This window comes from Canis lupus, chromosome 10 (genome assembly GCF_048164855.1).
Source record: "Canis lupus baileyi chromosome 10, mCanLup2.hap1, whole genome shotgun sequence".
Taxonomy (NCBI): Eukaryota; Metazoa; Chordata; class Mammalia; order Carnivora; family Canidae; genus Canis; species Canis lupus.
In genome coordinates this window covers 894,701-910,671 of record NC_132847.1, presented here as the reverse complement: position 1 = coordinate 910,671, position 15,971 = coordinate 894,701, and the positions used below count along the sequence as shown (strand labels likewise).

At 47.0% G+C, this 15,971-nt stretch overlaps 1 long non-coding RNA gene across 1 annotated transcript; it reads left to right on the top strand.

Moving 5' to 3' along the window:
* Positions 1–6,177: 6,177 nt before the first annotated feature.
* On the top strand, positions 6,178–15,284 carry LOC140641069 (uncharacterized). Its single transcript, XR_012037597.1, has 3 exons — positions 6,178–6,501; positions 10,305–10,352; positions 10,619–15,284. It is a non-coding gene; the product is annotated as an uncharacterized lncRNA (long non-coding RNA).
* Positions 15,285–15,971: the final 687 nt, after the last annotated feature.

The following is a 15,971-nucleotide window of genomic DNA, read 5'->3' as shown; positions in this document are numbered from 1 at the left end:
GGGTTAGGGGTAAGGGTGTGAGTTAGGGTTAGGGGTTAGGGTTAGGGGTTAGGGTTAGGGGTTAGGGTTAAAGTTAGGGCTAGTTTTAGGGTTAGGGTGAGGGTTAGGGTTAGGATAGGGATTAGAGCTAGGGTTAGGGTTAGTGTTTGGTTAGGGGTTAGGGTTAGGGTCAGGTCAGGGTCAGGGTACGGTTTTGGAAAAGGGTAAGAGATAGGGTTAGGGAGTGGGTTAGGGGTTAGTTTTAGGGTACTGGTTAGGGTACACTTTGGGGTATGAGATAGGGTTAGTATTAGAGGGTTAGGGTTAGGGTACAGGTTAAGGTTAGGAATAGGATTTGAGTACATTAAGTTAAGGTTAGGGTTAGAGGTTAGGGTTAGGGTTAGATTTAAGTTAGGGGTCATGGTTAAGGGTTTAGAATAGGTTTACAAGTTAGGGTGAAGGTTGGCAGGAAGGCTCAGTGAATGTGTTTCGGTCTTGGGGTTTGTGTTTGGTTTTCGATTAGTGATAGGTCTTGTTTAAGGGTTAGGTTAACATTAGGCTTAAGTGTAGGGTTAGGGTTATGTCTGTGTATGGGTAGAGTTTGAGTCTTGACATGTGCCTGCACTGGGACTCCTAGCATCTTGGGCAGTTTAGTTTTATGCACTCTATTTAGGTTTTGGTTTCAAAGATAGCCTGACGCCACCAAGTCAGTGGCCTCCCCAGAGAATCAAAATCTAGGCTTCTGCTGGGGTCAGAATAGACATGGCAGGCTTCTCCTGAGCTGAGCTAAGGAGGGGATTTGTGGCTCTAAATACTCTTTATTTGGATTTTCAGTTGCCTTTCTGATTTTATCTCTTGTGCACACATGTTTCATCAATACTACCAATTATTATTTTAAAGTTTTACTTGAATTCCTGTTTGTAAACACAGTATGATATAGTTTCAAGTTTACCACATAGTGATTCAACCCTTGGATACAACGCCTGGTACTGGTCACAGGTGCCCTCCACTATCCCCATCCCCTGATTCCCCATCTGCCCCACCTTCCTCTGGTATTTATTAGTTTATTCTCTGTGGTTAAGAGTGTGTTTCTTGGTTTGCTTCTCTCATCCACCCCTCCGTCCCTTTGCCAGTTTGTTTGGTTTCTTAAAATACCCATGTGAATGCAATTGTGTGGTATTTGGTATCTGTCTTTCTCTGACTGAGTTCATTTAGCATAAGTCCTTTCCACTTCTCCCACGTCATTGTAAATGGCTTCATTTCATCCCTTCTGATGACTAAGTGATGTTGCAGTGTGTATATTAACCACATCGTCTCTGCCCATTCATCTGTCGATGGACATCTGGGCTGTATACACAGTTGGGCTGTTGTTGATAACGCTGCTACAAACACTGGGCTGCGTGTCCCTCTTCGAATCTACTAAACTACTTTTTTATCCTCGGGGTAAATACCTAGCTGTGCAATTTTGGAATCGTAGGGTAGCTCTACGTTTAACTTCTTGAGGACCCTCCACACTGTTTTCCACAGTGGCTGCACCTGTTTGCATGCCCACGGGAGTGTAAGGGGGTCCCCCTTCTCCATAGCCTCACCAACACCTGCTGTTTCTTTTTTTTTTTTTTTAATTTTTATTTATTTACTTATGATAGTCACAGAGAGAGAGAGAGAGAGGCAGAGACACAGGCAGAGGGAGAAGCAGGCTCCATGCATCGGGAGCCTGATATGGGATTCGATCCCGGGTCTCCAGGATCACGCCCTGGGCCAAAGGCAGGCGCCAAACCGCTGCGCCACCCAGGGATCCCAACACCTGCTGTTTCTTGTGTTGTTAATTTTAGCCATTCTGACGGCTGTCAGGTGACATCTCATTGTGGTTTTGGTTTCCTTTTCCCTGATGATGGGTGACGCTGAGTGTCTTTCCATGTGTCTGGTGGCCATCTGCAGTTGGATAATTTGTGTTTAGGATGCTGAGATTTATATTTGCTTTAAGTATTTTGGATACTAACTCTTTATTGGATGTGTTGTTTACAAATTTCTCCTCTCATTTTGTATGTTGCCTTTGAGCTTTGGTTGTTTCCTTCACTTTGCAGAAGCTTTTCAATTTGATGATTTCCCAATAGTATTCTTGCTTTTGTTTCCCTTGCCTCAGAGGCATATCTAGAAAGAAGATCCAGTGGCCAATGTCAAAGACGTTGCTGCCTATCTTTTCTTCTTTTTATGGTTTCAGGTCTCACATTTAGGTCTTTAATCCATTTTGAATTTATTTTTTATATATATGGTGTAAGAAAGTGGTCCAGTTTCATTCTTCTGCATGTGGCTGCCTGGTTTTCCCAACAACATTTGTTATTATCCTGGGGTCAGGGTTAGGGTTTGTTGAAGAGACTGTCTTTGTGCCATTGGATATTCCTTCCTGCTTTGTTGCAGATTAATGGATCACAGAGTTACAGGTTTGTATCTTGTTTCGGATTTCCATTCTGTTCTATTGATCTAAGCGTCTCCTGTTGGGAGATTCTTGATTGCTGATTCAATTTCTTTGCTGGTTATCTGTCTGTTCAAGTTTCTTATTTCTTCCTTTTTCATTTTTGCTATGTTATATATTTCTAGGAATTGATCTATTTCTTCCAGGTTCTAGGTTGCTGGCATATAATTTTTCATAATGTTCTCTTATAATCGTTTGTATTTCTCTAGTGTTGGTTGTTATTTCTCTTTTCTCATTTGTGATTTTATTTGGGTCCTTTCTCATCTTTTTATCTTTTACTTTTTTAAAGATTTTATTTATGTATTTATGAGAGACACAGAGAGGCAGAGGTATAGGCAGAGGGGAAATGAGGCTCCATGCGGGGAACCTGATGTGGGACTTGATCCCCCAGGACCCGGGGATAATGACCTGAGCCAAAGCAGATGCTCAACCACTGAAGCACCCAAGTCCTTGATGATTCAATTCCTTTGCTAGTTATGGGTCTGTTCACATTTTCTATTTCTTCCTATTTCAGTTTTCTCGTTTGCACATTTCTAGGGATTTGTCCATTTCTTCCAGGTCTCCCAGGTTGTTAGCGTATAATCTTTCATAGTATTCCCTTATAATTGTCTTATTTTTCTGGTGTTGATTGTGATCTCTTCTCTCACTTGTGATTTTATTTATTTAGGTCTTTTCTCTTTTCTCATTGATAAGGCTGGCTAGGGCTTGATCCATTTTATTAATTATTTTGAAGAACCAGCTCTTAGTTTCGTTATTCCATTCTACTGTTTTGTTGTTTCTGCATTGTTTATTTCTGCTCTCATCTTTAGTTTTTCCCTTCGTCTGTAGGCTTTAGGCTTTGTTTGCTATTCCTTTTCCAGCTCCTTTAGGTGTAGGGTTAGATTGTGTATTGGAGACTTCTTGTTTCTTGAGGTAGGCCTGTATTACTATGTACTTCCCTCTTAGGACTGCCTTTGCTACATCCTAGAGGTTTGGAGAAACATGTTTTCATTTTCATTTGTTTTAAATATCCTCTTTAATTTCCTGGTTGCTCCATTCATTCTCTAGTAGGATGTTCATAATCTCCACGTATTTTTGGTCTGTCCAAATTTTTTCTTGCTGTTTACTTTGAGTTTCATAGCGTCATGCTCCGAAAATATACAGGGTATGATATCCACCTTCTTGTACCTGTTGTACCTGTTGAGGGCTGATTTGTGGCCCATGATATGATCTGTTCTGGAGAATGTTCCATGTGCACTTGAAAGGAATGTGTATTCTGCTTTATGTTGAAATGTTCTGACTATATCTGTTGAGTCCCTGTGGTCCAGTGTGTCAAGGCTATTGTTCCCCTGTTGATTTTCTGCATAGAGGATCGGTCAACTGCCATAAGTGGGTGTGAAAATCCGCTACATTGTATTATTATCAGTGACTTTCTGTACGTTTGTTGTTAATTGGTTTCTATATTTAGGTACTCCCATGTTGGCAGCATAAATATTTAGTTGTTTGATCTTGATAGTCTTTTTAATTATGAAATAATGCCCTTCTTCATCGCTTCTTACAGTATTTGTTCTTTCTTTTTTGAAATTTAAATATTTTATTTATTTATTCATGAGAGATACACAGAGAAGCAGAGGCAGAAACATAGGCAGAGGGACAGGCAGGCTCCCCAAAGGGAGGCCGATGTGGGACTCGATACTGGCATCCCAGGATAACACCCTGAGCCGAAGGCAGATGCTCAACCACTGAGCCACCAGGTGTCCCCCAGAGTTTGGTTTCAAATCTCATTTGTCTGATATAAGTATAGGTCCTCCAGCTTTCTTTTGATGTCCATTAGCGTGATAGATGATTTTCCATCCCCTGGCTTTCAATCTGCTGGTGTCTATAGGTCTAAGGTGAGCATGTTGTAGGCAGCATACAGATGGATCTTGTTTTTTTAATAATGATTTTATTTATGAGAGAGTGAGAGAGAGAGAGAGGCAGAAAATTAGGCAGAGAGAGAAGCAGACTCCCCACCAGGAGCCCAATATGGGTCTCGATCCCAGACTCCAGGATCACACCCTGAGTCAAAGGCAGAGGTCAACCCCTTAGCCACCCAGGCATCCTGGATCATGTTTTTTAAGCCACTCTGATAGCCTATATCTTTTGATTGGAGCATTTAGTCTATCAGCATTCAGAGTGATTATTGAAAGATATGAACTTAGTGCCTTTGTGTTACCGGTAGAGTTGGTGTTTCTGGTGACGTTCTCTGGTCCTTTCTAGTCTTTGTTGCTTTTGGTCTCTTTTTTTCCCCCACTAGAAGAGTCCCTCTTAAAATTCCTTACTGGACTGGTTTAGTGGTCATGAACTCCTTTATATTTTGCCTGTCTGGGAAACTCTTTATCTCTCCTTCTATGCTGAATGACACCCTTGCTGAAGAAAGAATTCATATAAATTGGACTCCAATAAAAAGAAATTTAAAAACATAAAATAAATTTTTGCTATTATGATTGAGGAAAATGGCATTTTATGTTCAGAAATTTTTAATTTCTTCCTAGGGAGATTAAATAAATTTTGATGATTATTCTTAAAAAAACAAAAGAAAGAATTCTTGGCTGCATACTTTTCCCATTCAGCATATTGAATATTTCCTTCCACTTCCTTCTGGCTTGCCCAGTTTGTGGACAGATCTGCTGCAAACTGATTCATCCTCCCTTGTAGGTTAAGGACTACCCCCTCCAAGCCCCATCTCCACTCCTTTCAGGATTCTTTTCTTGTCTGTGTATTTTGTGAGTTTGACTCAGATGTGCCTGGGTGATGGTCAGCTTCTGTTGAATTTATTGGGAGTTCTCTGTGCTCTCGATTTCAGTGTCTGTTTCCTTCCCCAGGTTAGAGAAGTTTACACAATTTGTTCAAATAATACTTCTGTCTCCTTTTCTCTCTCTTCATCTTCTGAGTCTCCTATGATATGAATGTTATTGTTTTAATAAGTGGCTGAGTTCCCTCAGTCTGCCTCTGTGGTCTATAACCTTTTTTGTCTTTAAGGTTTCCACTTGGGACTGCATCTCAGTTATAGCATTTTTAACGTTGGCCTGACTAGATTTTAGTTCTTTCATTTCTACAGTAAGGGATTCTCTAGTTTTCTTCTGTGCTCTTTTTCCAGCCCAGCTGCTATCTTTCTAATCATTGTTTTAAACTGTAGTTAGACATCATATATGTGTATTGATGAACTTCCTGGCTGTAAGTACTACCTCATGTTATTTTATGGAGGTGAATTTCTCCATCTCATTATTTTTTCCAGATAAGAAAGAAGGAAGAAAAAGAAAAACCAAGAAAAACAATAACTACTGCCCTCCCAGAAAAACACCAGATTCTGTGTTTATTTTGGCCTGCTTGTTAAAAGATTCTAAATCCCAAAATAAGAAACACAAAGTACCATGAAAGTAAACAGAAATAAGAAATATATAAGGTACATACATAAAAATTAAAATAAAGCAATTAATAAAAAAGAATCAAAGAAATGAAAATAAAGCACAAAGTACAAAGGAAGCTAGACTCTACTTTCCAGGCAGAGCTGAAGCTCTGCAGCCTCTGTGGTCCCACCACTTGGTGGCAGCGAGTGGTCTGTGTGGGGTCTGGGGACTGGCCCGTGGCACTGATTGTCAGGTGCACATCTGCCTGGGAGATGCACCTGCAGGGTCAGAGGCGGGGTGGACGTCAGCGCCTCTGGCCTCCAGCGGGCAGCGCTGTGCTGCTCCCTGAGACTCGGTGTTGATGGGCGGGATGCGGGTGGGGACGCTGGGTCCTCTGGCTCTGGGGCTGAGCATCCCACCCCCCAGTCTGCAGGGGCCTCCACAGAAGAGCCCCCAAGCCCCTGGGTCTCCGCCGCTTCTCTCAGAACCCTGCTTTCACTCTGCCTACGTCCGAGCTTCTTTTGGTTTTGTTTTCTTATCTCAGACTGTTGTGCCGAAGATTGCGAATCCGAGAAAGCACCAAGGAGCCGACACCAATGCAAACATATGAGGGTTTATTTACAAGCTCGAGCTTGTGTCCAAGTATACCCCACACAGCGGAGCAGGAACTTGGACCCCGAGGTGGGTTCTAGCTGAGTTTTATGGGCTGATCTACGGGACCTCCAGAAGCGGGGGGAGGAATTTCTCAAGTTCTGTTTACATTCTGATATGGGGCTTTCAAGGGCATTGAGCTCTGTTCTCATTCTAATATGGGGCTTTCTGGGACCTTAAGCTGTAAGCTGTTTTTTTTCTTTTTTTTCCTGTAACTGAAGTAATGTAAATTTTAGCTCTTAATCACAGGGGCCTGGGATGGCAGTACTTGTGCTAACACAGAACTTAAAGTGGAACGACCTTAATTTTCTTGCCTCCACACAGACAAGTGACTGAAGTTTAAAACTCCAAATTTTGGGGCTGCCCTGGTGGAGACCTGTGCTCTTCCTGCCCGGGAGGGTGTCCTCCCACTCCGGGCCTTTGCTGGTCTGTCCCAGGAACACGGTCCCGTGACTGCACAGGGGTTTGCAGCTTATGGCCACACAGGGCAGACAGCTGGCCCAAGTCCCACTGCTCTCAGCTGGGTTCCCGCTCCTGTGCCTGGGAACAGTTGGCGCCACCATCCTTGGGACCTCTGGGATCCTGAGCCCTCCCTGTCACTCCAGGGACTGCCCCCCATTTCTCCACCTGAACACCTTAAGGCTGGTGTGTCCCCCACTCTAGCAGACTTCTGAAAGTTCAGATTTTGTGCTCTGCTGCTTATAATATTGTGCATAGACCCCTTAGCTGTCTCCCTGCCCTTGTGGGATCTGGGGCTGTGTCTCCCCAAAATCAACTGATTGATATTTTTTTAAGATTTTATTTTTCTGTCATCTCTACATCCAACATGGGGCTTGAACTTGCTACCCCAAGAACAAGAGTCCCATGTTCTTACGAACCATACCAAGCTGGTCAGGCCTCCTTTGATTGATTGATACATGTTAATTGAAGCAGGGGTGTTGCATGTGTCAGGGCAGAAACTGAGCCCACGCTTTGAGGTGTGGTGGAGTCATTTGGACCTTGATCAATGTTAAAGAAACCATAGCTTCCCGGGAGCCCAAGGAGCAGGGCCCACACACGTGAAAAGTTGATAATTTCCTTTACTGTAGTAGTTATTTTACTGACTATTTACTTAAAGTGCTATTCAATGGTAAATGTCAATCTAGGATTGGGATACAGTGAGAACATTCTAGGATTTGGAGGTAACTAAAGCTCCCTGTCAAGGACTCAATGTTCCAGTTCGATGCAGAGATAGGCAAGGAAGCAAAGAGTTATGAAACATGGCACTGGGGTGCCTGGCTGGCCTGGTTGGGGGATCTTGATCTCTGGATTGTGAGTTTGAACTCCATGTTGGCTATAGAGAGGACCTAAATCTAAAATATTTAACAAAAAATAAATAAATAAAAAAAAATAAAATATTTAACAAATAATAAGTGGATGAACAAATAAAGCATGACATCAAAGGTAAGTGCTTGCTTATGTCTCACCTGCAACCTATTCTTGATCGCCCCGCTTGCGCTACTTGGCCCAGATGACGTCCTCCACAAGGGACAGTCCCGCCCGAGTGGAAGTGGGCGTCCTCCACAAGGGACAGTCCCGCCCGAGTGGAAGTGGGCGTCTTTCATTGTAAGACCTGTGGTTCCCCTCATGCTGCAGGGAGAGAAGAGCCGTGAAGGCACGAGTTCCGGGGATCAGCGTACACCTAGGCAATGATCATTCCCGAACCCGGTAGCCAGAGCTCGGCCTCCTTTTAGGACTCGATGTCATAACAAAGCCTCTTTGGTCATTGTCTTGGATGCAGGGTGGAGGCTAAACTAGAATTAGGAAGAACAAAAGAGGAGGAAAACCAGAAGCTGAAAGAGAGGAGGACAGATTTCACCATCTGTAGCCTTCACAGGGACCTGGTGTCCTTTCCTAGGAGGGGCCCCCCGTCTGTAGGATGCTTCCTGCCCCTCTGCGTTCCTTGTTGGAACCCAGCAGGCACATCTCCGTGCCTCCAGCACCTCTGCAGTTGTGGTTTATAGCGTCTTCCATGTATCCTATTGGGAACCACAGTCGTGTATATAACCATCTGGCTGCTGTTTGGCAACATTGGGGGGATTCCGACTTTTGTTGGTTTTGGGGTGTGTGTGTGTGTGTGTCTATCACATGCAGCTATCACGTGCAGCTGTCTGATCTCTGGCATGTCACCCTAACGCCAAAATGGTTGGCACAACATCATTTCTGGTGCTGGCGCTGGGAAGCTAGCTGGGCTCTCCTGGCCGTTCCGGGGCTTGCTTGTGTAGTGACTTTCTGCTGGAGGGACAGCTGAGCTGGAAAGTCCGGCTCGGCCACATTCCCACGTGCGGCAGTGGGTCCTGCCGAGCGCCGGCTGCTTCTCTTCTCCCCGATGCCTCTCCAGCAGGGAGCCAGATCTCTGGGCCGCCCTGGGGGGAGCTCCTGAGGAGCTGGGCGCACATGACGGGGAGCCCTGGGGCTGCCTGTGTGTGGGAGTCGGGGTGGGGATGGGACTGGGGTTCCTCAGGCCCAGTGCTGCCTGGCCTTCAGGCCGAGCCCCATGCTCACCCAGCCCATACTCACTAGGGCGAGGAGGGTGCCCTCCACACGCTGGTGTGAGAGATCCAGCACCACAAGGTGTGCACGCTGAGTCCACCTGGTGAGGGTGGCCCAGGTGCGTGTGCTGCAAGTGTGGGACCCAGGAAATTTAACAAAAATCCCTTACCCCTGGACAAGCAGAGCAGGACTGATTCAATTTTGTGCTACACCTGCCACCTCCTGTATGACCCCCACATGACCTGATTATTGCTTAAGGTGCTGCCCCACCCTAGTCAAGCCGCTGGGCACACCCTAATCGGAAATCGGCTCATAACAATGTAACCCTGCTTTGTGCCCGCCAAAACTGCGTGCTGATTCTGACCAAAGTAATAGGCCAGCTCAAGTGGATACTATAGGGTAAGGTGTAATTCAATCGGCCACCTGCATGTGGACCAACAGGACTGTGCAACTTTCTGTGTATCCCATGGCCACTGGCCCCATAAAGCTGCTATGCCTCTTAGTCTTGGGGTCCAAGTCCCTGCTCCGCTGTGTCGGGTGCACTTGGACTCAAGCCCGAGCTTGTAAATAAACCCTCATGTGTTTACATCGGTGTCAGCTCCTTGGTGGTTTCCCGGGTTCGCAATCTTGGGCACAACATTTGGTGGCTCGTCCAGGATCCAAGAAACCTCCAGGACTCCATCTGAGGGTTTCACGCATCGTGAGTGCACTCAGCTTTTTCCACCTTTTGCATGCATATTTTCTGAGAGCTCTGAACTGTACTGTACCTGTAGGAATTCCAAGCTGTATTAGGTCGTCATTGGCTTAGGTGGACGCGCTGGTGGGTCGTCGACCGGGTGTCTTGAGGAGACGTCCCTTGCTCCTGCCTGGAGGACTGAGGTCCTCATCTGTAGGTGACGGAGGTCCTCATCTGTAAGGAGGTTGGGGGTCCTCATCTGTAAGGAGGTCTGACTGTCAGCCCTTCGGGTTGCTTTCTGTTTTGTCTCTGCGGCCGCACTGGAACATTTGTCTGTGTTACTATGTCCTTGTTAACTTTTTTTGCATTTGTCTGTGTTTTTGTGTCCTTGTTAATTGTCTTTACTGTCTGTGTCTTGGTGTGGATTGGGGACACAATGGGGGAGACAGAAACCACTCCCCTGTCTCTTATGCTCTCCCACTTCTCGGATGTTAGGGAAAGAGCTCGTATTCTGAGCATAGACATACGGAGAGAGAGATTCCAAATTTATTGCATATCAGAATGGCCAATCTTTGATGTGGGATGGCCCCGAGAAGGAACTTTTCACCTACCTATTATCTTACAGGTTAAGGCTGTAGTCTTCAGGGACAAACCGGATGGCCACTCTGACCAGGTACCTACATCCTGATCTGGCAGGACATGATCGAGAATCCCCCTCCTTGGTTAAAACCATTTTTATGGGGATCCCTGGGTGGCGCAGCGGTTTGGTGCCTGCCTTTGGCCCAGGGCGCGATCCTGGAGACCTGGGATCGAATCCCACGTCAGGCTCTCGGTGCATGGAGCCTGCTTCTCCCTCTGCCTGTGTCTCTGCCTCTTTCTCTCTCTGTGACTATCATAAATAAATAAAAATTTAAAAAAAAAACATTTTTACCCCCAAAGCAGGACCCACTGAGATTCTAGCCCTGCGGAAAGCCAAGAAGGAGATTGACTCTACGCCCCAAGTGCCCCTTTATCCGGTCTTCCAGGATTCCTTCCCGGAGGACCTGATTCTCCAGCCGCCCTACCAGGCACCCCCTCTCCCTTCTGCCCCTCCATTGGAGACACTGGGGGCTGCAGAAGGGGCACCACCCCTCCCTGATGAGGGAGTCCCTGTGCTCGGGCCAGCAGTGGGGACACACGATTGGACCCAGTTGACAGCCCCACCTCTGAATGTGAGGCCAGCCGACTCCACCACCCTTCCTCTCCGCACCATGGGGCCCCCCAACGAGACTAGTGAACAGCTAATGTTATATTGGCCATTCTCCACCAGTGATTTATATAATTGGAAAGCCCAAAATGCAAAGTTCTCTGATAATCTGAGAGATCTAATCAGGCTTTTAGATACTGTTCTCTTTACCCACCAGCCTACTTGGGATGACTGCCAACAGCTCTTGCAGGTTCTCTTCACCACTGAGGAGAGAGAACAACTTCAGGTGAAAGCCCGGAAGTCTGTCCTGGGAGAGGACAGACAGCCGACTCAAAACCCAGACCTCATAAATGCTGCCTTCCCTTTATCCCACCCCACCTGGGACTACAACTCAGCTGAAGGTAGGGAGAGACTCCGGGTCCACCACCAGACTCTAATGGCAGATCCCAAGGCTGCCGCGCCCAAGCCTACCAATCTGGCCAAGGTCTATGATGTGAGACAGGGTAAGGATGAGAGTCCAGCAGCCTTCTTAGAGAGAGTCATAGAGGCTTTTAGGCAGTACACCCCTATGAACCCAGAAGCCCCAGAAACAAAGGCCGCAATTATCATGGCTTTTGTTAACCAGGCCGCTCCAGGCATTAAAAAGAAATTGCAAAGAGTAGAGAGACTGGGAGAGAAGAGCTTGCAGGACTTAGTGATAGTAGCAGAACGAGTCTATAATATGAGAGAAAGTCCGGAAGAACAAACAAAGTGACCGGCAGACCCAAAATCTGGCCAAGATCCTGCTGACCACAACCATGGACGACCCACAGGAAAGATGGAGGCACCTCAAGAAGCTGGCTTCAGGAACAGGTAAGGAGGATGGCCCTGGTCCCCCTTGGGAGCGCCCTAAGCTGAACAAAAACCAATATGCCTATTGCTAAGAGGAGGGCCATTGGGTAAAAAGCTGCCCTAACAAAAGATCTAAGGCCCCTGCCAGGATCTTGGAAATGGAGGACCTGGACAATTAGGAGAGTCAGGGTTCAGCACCCCTCCCCGAGCCCAGGATAACTCTTAAAGTGGAGGGGCAACCTGTTGAATTCCTGGTGGACACTGGGGCACAACATTCGGTTTTATTACAACCCCAAGGGAAATTGGCAAACAAAACTTCATGGGTGCAAGGGGCCACCAGGCACCAGCAAAAGTTTGAATGGACAGAGCCCATGAACAGAGCCTTTAATGACCTTTAACAGGCCTTACTGTCTGCCCCGGCTCTTGGGTTGCCCGATCTAGTCAAGCCCTTCTACCTGTATGTGGATGAGAAAGGCAGGGTGGCAAAAGGGGTCCTTGTCCAGTACTTAGGTCCCTGGAAGAGACCCATAGCCTATCTCTCCAAAAAGCTGGGCACGGTGGCTGCTGGATGGCCCCCATGCTTAAAAATTATTGCTGTGGTGGTCACTATGGCTTCAGAAGTGGTCCCTAGTTGGCAGCACCTGGCCCTGGGATGATTAGACACCGGGGCTAACAAACTGGCCATGGGGCAAGACAAACTGGCCATGGGGCAAGAACTGCATGTTACCACCCCACATGCTATTGAAGGGGTACTCAAACAGCCCCCAGACCGCTGGATCAGCAATGCCTGTCTGACCCATTATCAGAGCCTACTGCTGAACCCCACCAGAATTTCATTTAAGCCACCGACAGGGATCCCTGGGTGGCGCAGGGGTTTGGCGCCTGCCTTTGGCCCAGGGCACGATCCTGGAGACCCGGGATCGAATCCCACGTCGGGCTCCCGGTGCATGGAGCCTGCTTCTCCCTCTGCCTGTGTCTCTGCCTCTCTCTCTCTCTCTCTCTCTCTGTGACTATCACAAATAAATTTAAAAAATTTAATCTATAAAAAAAAAAAATAAGCCACCGACAACTCTGAATCCGGCGACGCTACTCCCTAACCCAGACTAGGACCCCCCTCTGCATGACTGTCAAGAAAGTTTGGCACAGGTGTACGGAATCAGACCTGATCTCCAGGACCAGCCACTGCCGAATGCCGATGCCACCTGGTACACAGACGGCAGCAGTTTTGCCCGAGAAGGAGTCAGATATGCAGGGGCAGCCGTAACCACAGAAACGGAGACTGTCTGGGCGGGGCAGGAACGTCGGCTCAACAGGCAGAACTGATCGCAATGGCCAAGGCACTGAACATGGGGGAAGGTAAACGAATAAACATCTACACCGACAACAGGTATGCCTTTGCCACCGCTCGCATCCACGGAGCGCTTTACAGAGAGAGAGAGCTTCTGACAGCAGAGGGAGAGACTGTTAAAAACCAAACGGAGATTCTTGAACTCCTGAGGGCCCTCTGGCTGCCCAAGGCCCTAGCCATCATCCACTGTCCGGGGCACCAAAAGGCAGACACACCAGTAGCCAGGGGAAACTGGCTAGCCGATTTAAAAGCAAAGGAGGCAGCCCTTTTGGTGACCGAAGTCTTAGAAACCACGTGACCTGATCCAGGAGCACCGACCCTGCCTGACACCCCCAACTATACTGATGCTGATTTAAACTGGATCAAACGTTTGCCTGTGACCCAGTGCTTGCGTGGCTGGTGGAGGGCCGCAGACTCCAGCATCATCTTGCCAGAGGAACTAGGACGGTGAGTCCTATCCAAAATGCATCCGAGTATTCCTATGGGAATAAGGAAGATGGAAGACCTCATATGACATGCAAAGATCACTATTAAAGACTCTTGAGCAAAGATCAAGCAGATTGTGGCAAGCTGCCATGCATGCCAGTTAACTAGTGCCACCACCCATTGATCTAACCCGGGCACCTGGCTCCAAGGTGACCACCCAGGGGCCTACTGGGAAGTGGACTTCACTGAGGTAAAACCTGGAAAATATGGATATAGGTATTTACTAGTGTTTGTAGATACTTTTTCAGGATGGACAGAGGCATTTCCCACCAAACATGAAATGGCACAGACCATGACCAAGAAACTGCTAGATGACATCTTACCGAGGTATGGTTTTCCTGTTAGGATCGGATCAGACAACGGCCCAGGATTCGTCTCTAAGGTAACACGGGGAGTGACCCTAGTACTTGGGGCAAATTGGAAATGACATTGTGCATATAGGCCCCAGAGTACAGGATAGGTAGAGAGGATGAACAGAACATTAGAGGAGACCTTAACTAAATCAGCCCTGGAGACTGGCAGGGACTGGGTGACTCTCCTCCCCTTCGCCCTATATAGGGTGAGGAACTCCCCATATAAGATGGGACTGACTCCCTACGAGATCATGTTCTGTCTTCCACCACCTGTTATCCCCAATTTAAAACCTGAGGTGCTTGCTGAATTTGATGATCACCAAATTCTTTTCTCCCTCCAAAGGTTACAACAAACCCATGAGCAGGTGTGGCCTAAGCTGAGGGCCCTCTATGAGACTGGGCCACCCCTGGATCCCCATCGATATCGGCCAGGTGACTGGGTGTACGTGCGGAGATACCAACACCGGACACTTCAACCTCGCTGGAAGGGACCTCACACTGTGATCCTGACCACTCCCACCGCTCTCAAGGTCGACGGGATTACTCCCTGGGTCCACTACACCCACGTCCGGCCAGGTGACCCACACACCGTTCTCAAGAACTTTGTTCCAGAATGGAAAAGCCAACCGGACAAGGACAATCCCCTAAAGCTAAGACTGCGCCGTTCTCACTAATTTCGCACCTCCAAGACTCCCTAGTCTGAGGTTGTCCTTCAAAATAGAAGGGGATTAGACTTAGTCTTCTTACAACAAAGGGTGTGTGTGTGGGGTTATGTGCTGCCTTAAACGTAGAATGTTGCTTCGTCGCTGGAATATAAATGGGAGTGAGAACAGCAACAAGGCTGGTTAGAATCCTGGTTTAATCATTCCCCCTGGCTCACTCTAAGAGCAACCTGGACCTATGATTGAGTCCTGCATAGGATCCTCTGAAAAATGGGGGAATGCGGGACCCAGGATATTTAACAACAATCCCCTACCCCTGGACAAGCAGAGCAGGATTAATTCCATTTTGTACTACACCAGCCACCTCCTGTATGACCCCCACATGACCTGATTATTGCTTAAGGCGCTGCCCCACCCTAGTCAAGCCGCTGGGCACACCCTAATCGGAAATCGGCTCATAACAATGTAACCCTGCTTTGTGCCTGCCACAACTGCGCGCCGATTCTGACCAAAGTAATAGGCTAGCTCAAGTGGATACTATAGGGTAAGGTGTAATTCAATCAGCCACCTGCGTGTGGACTGACATGACTGAGCAACTTTCTGTGTATCCCATGGGCCACTGGCCCCTATAAAGCTGCTACGCCTCTTAGTCTCGGGGACCAAGTCCCTGCTCCGCTGTGTCGGGTACACTTGGACCCAAGCCCGAGCTTGTAAATAAACCCTCGTGTGTTTGCATCAATGTCGGCTCCTCGGTGGTTTCTCGGATTCGCAATCTTGGGAACAACAAAACTCTCCCTCTTCGCCAATGACATGATACTCGACAGAGAAAACCCAAAAGCCTCCACTCCAAGATTGCTAGAACTCATACAGCAATTTGGCAGCGTGGCAGGATACAAAATCAATGCCCAGAAGTCAGTGGAATTTCTATACACTGAGACTGAAGAAAGAGAAATTAAGGAGTCAATTCCATTTACAGTTGCACCCAAAAGCATAAGATACCTAGGAATAAACCTAACCAAAGTGGTGAAGCATCTATATCCTAAACATTATAGAACACTTCTGAAAGATATTGAGGAAGACACAAAGAGATGGAAAAATATTCCATGCTCATGGATTGGCAGAATTAATATTATGAAAATGTCAATGTTACCAAGGACAATGTACACGTTTAATGCAATCCCTATCAAAATACCATGGACATTCTTCAGAGAGTTAGAAAAAATTATTTTTTAAGATTTGTGTGGAATCAGGAAAGATCCCGAATAGCCAGGGGAATTTTAAAAAAGAAAACCATACCTAGAGGCATCACAATGCCAGATTTCAGGTTGTACTACAAAGCTGTGGTCATCAAGATAGTGTGGAACTGGCACAAAAACAGACACATAGATCAATGGAACAGAATAGAGACCCTGAACTTTATGGTCAA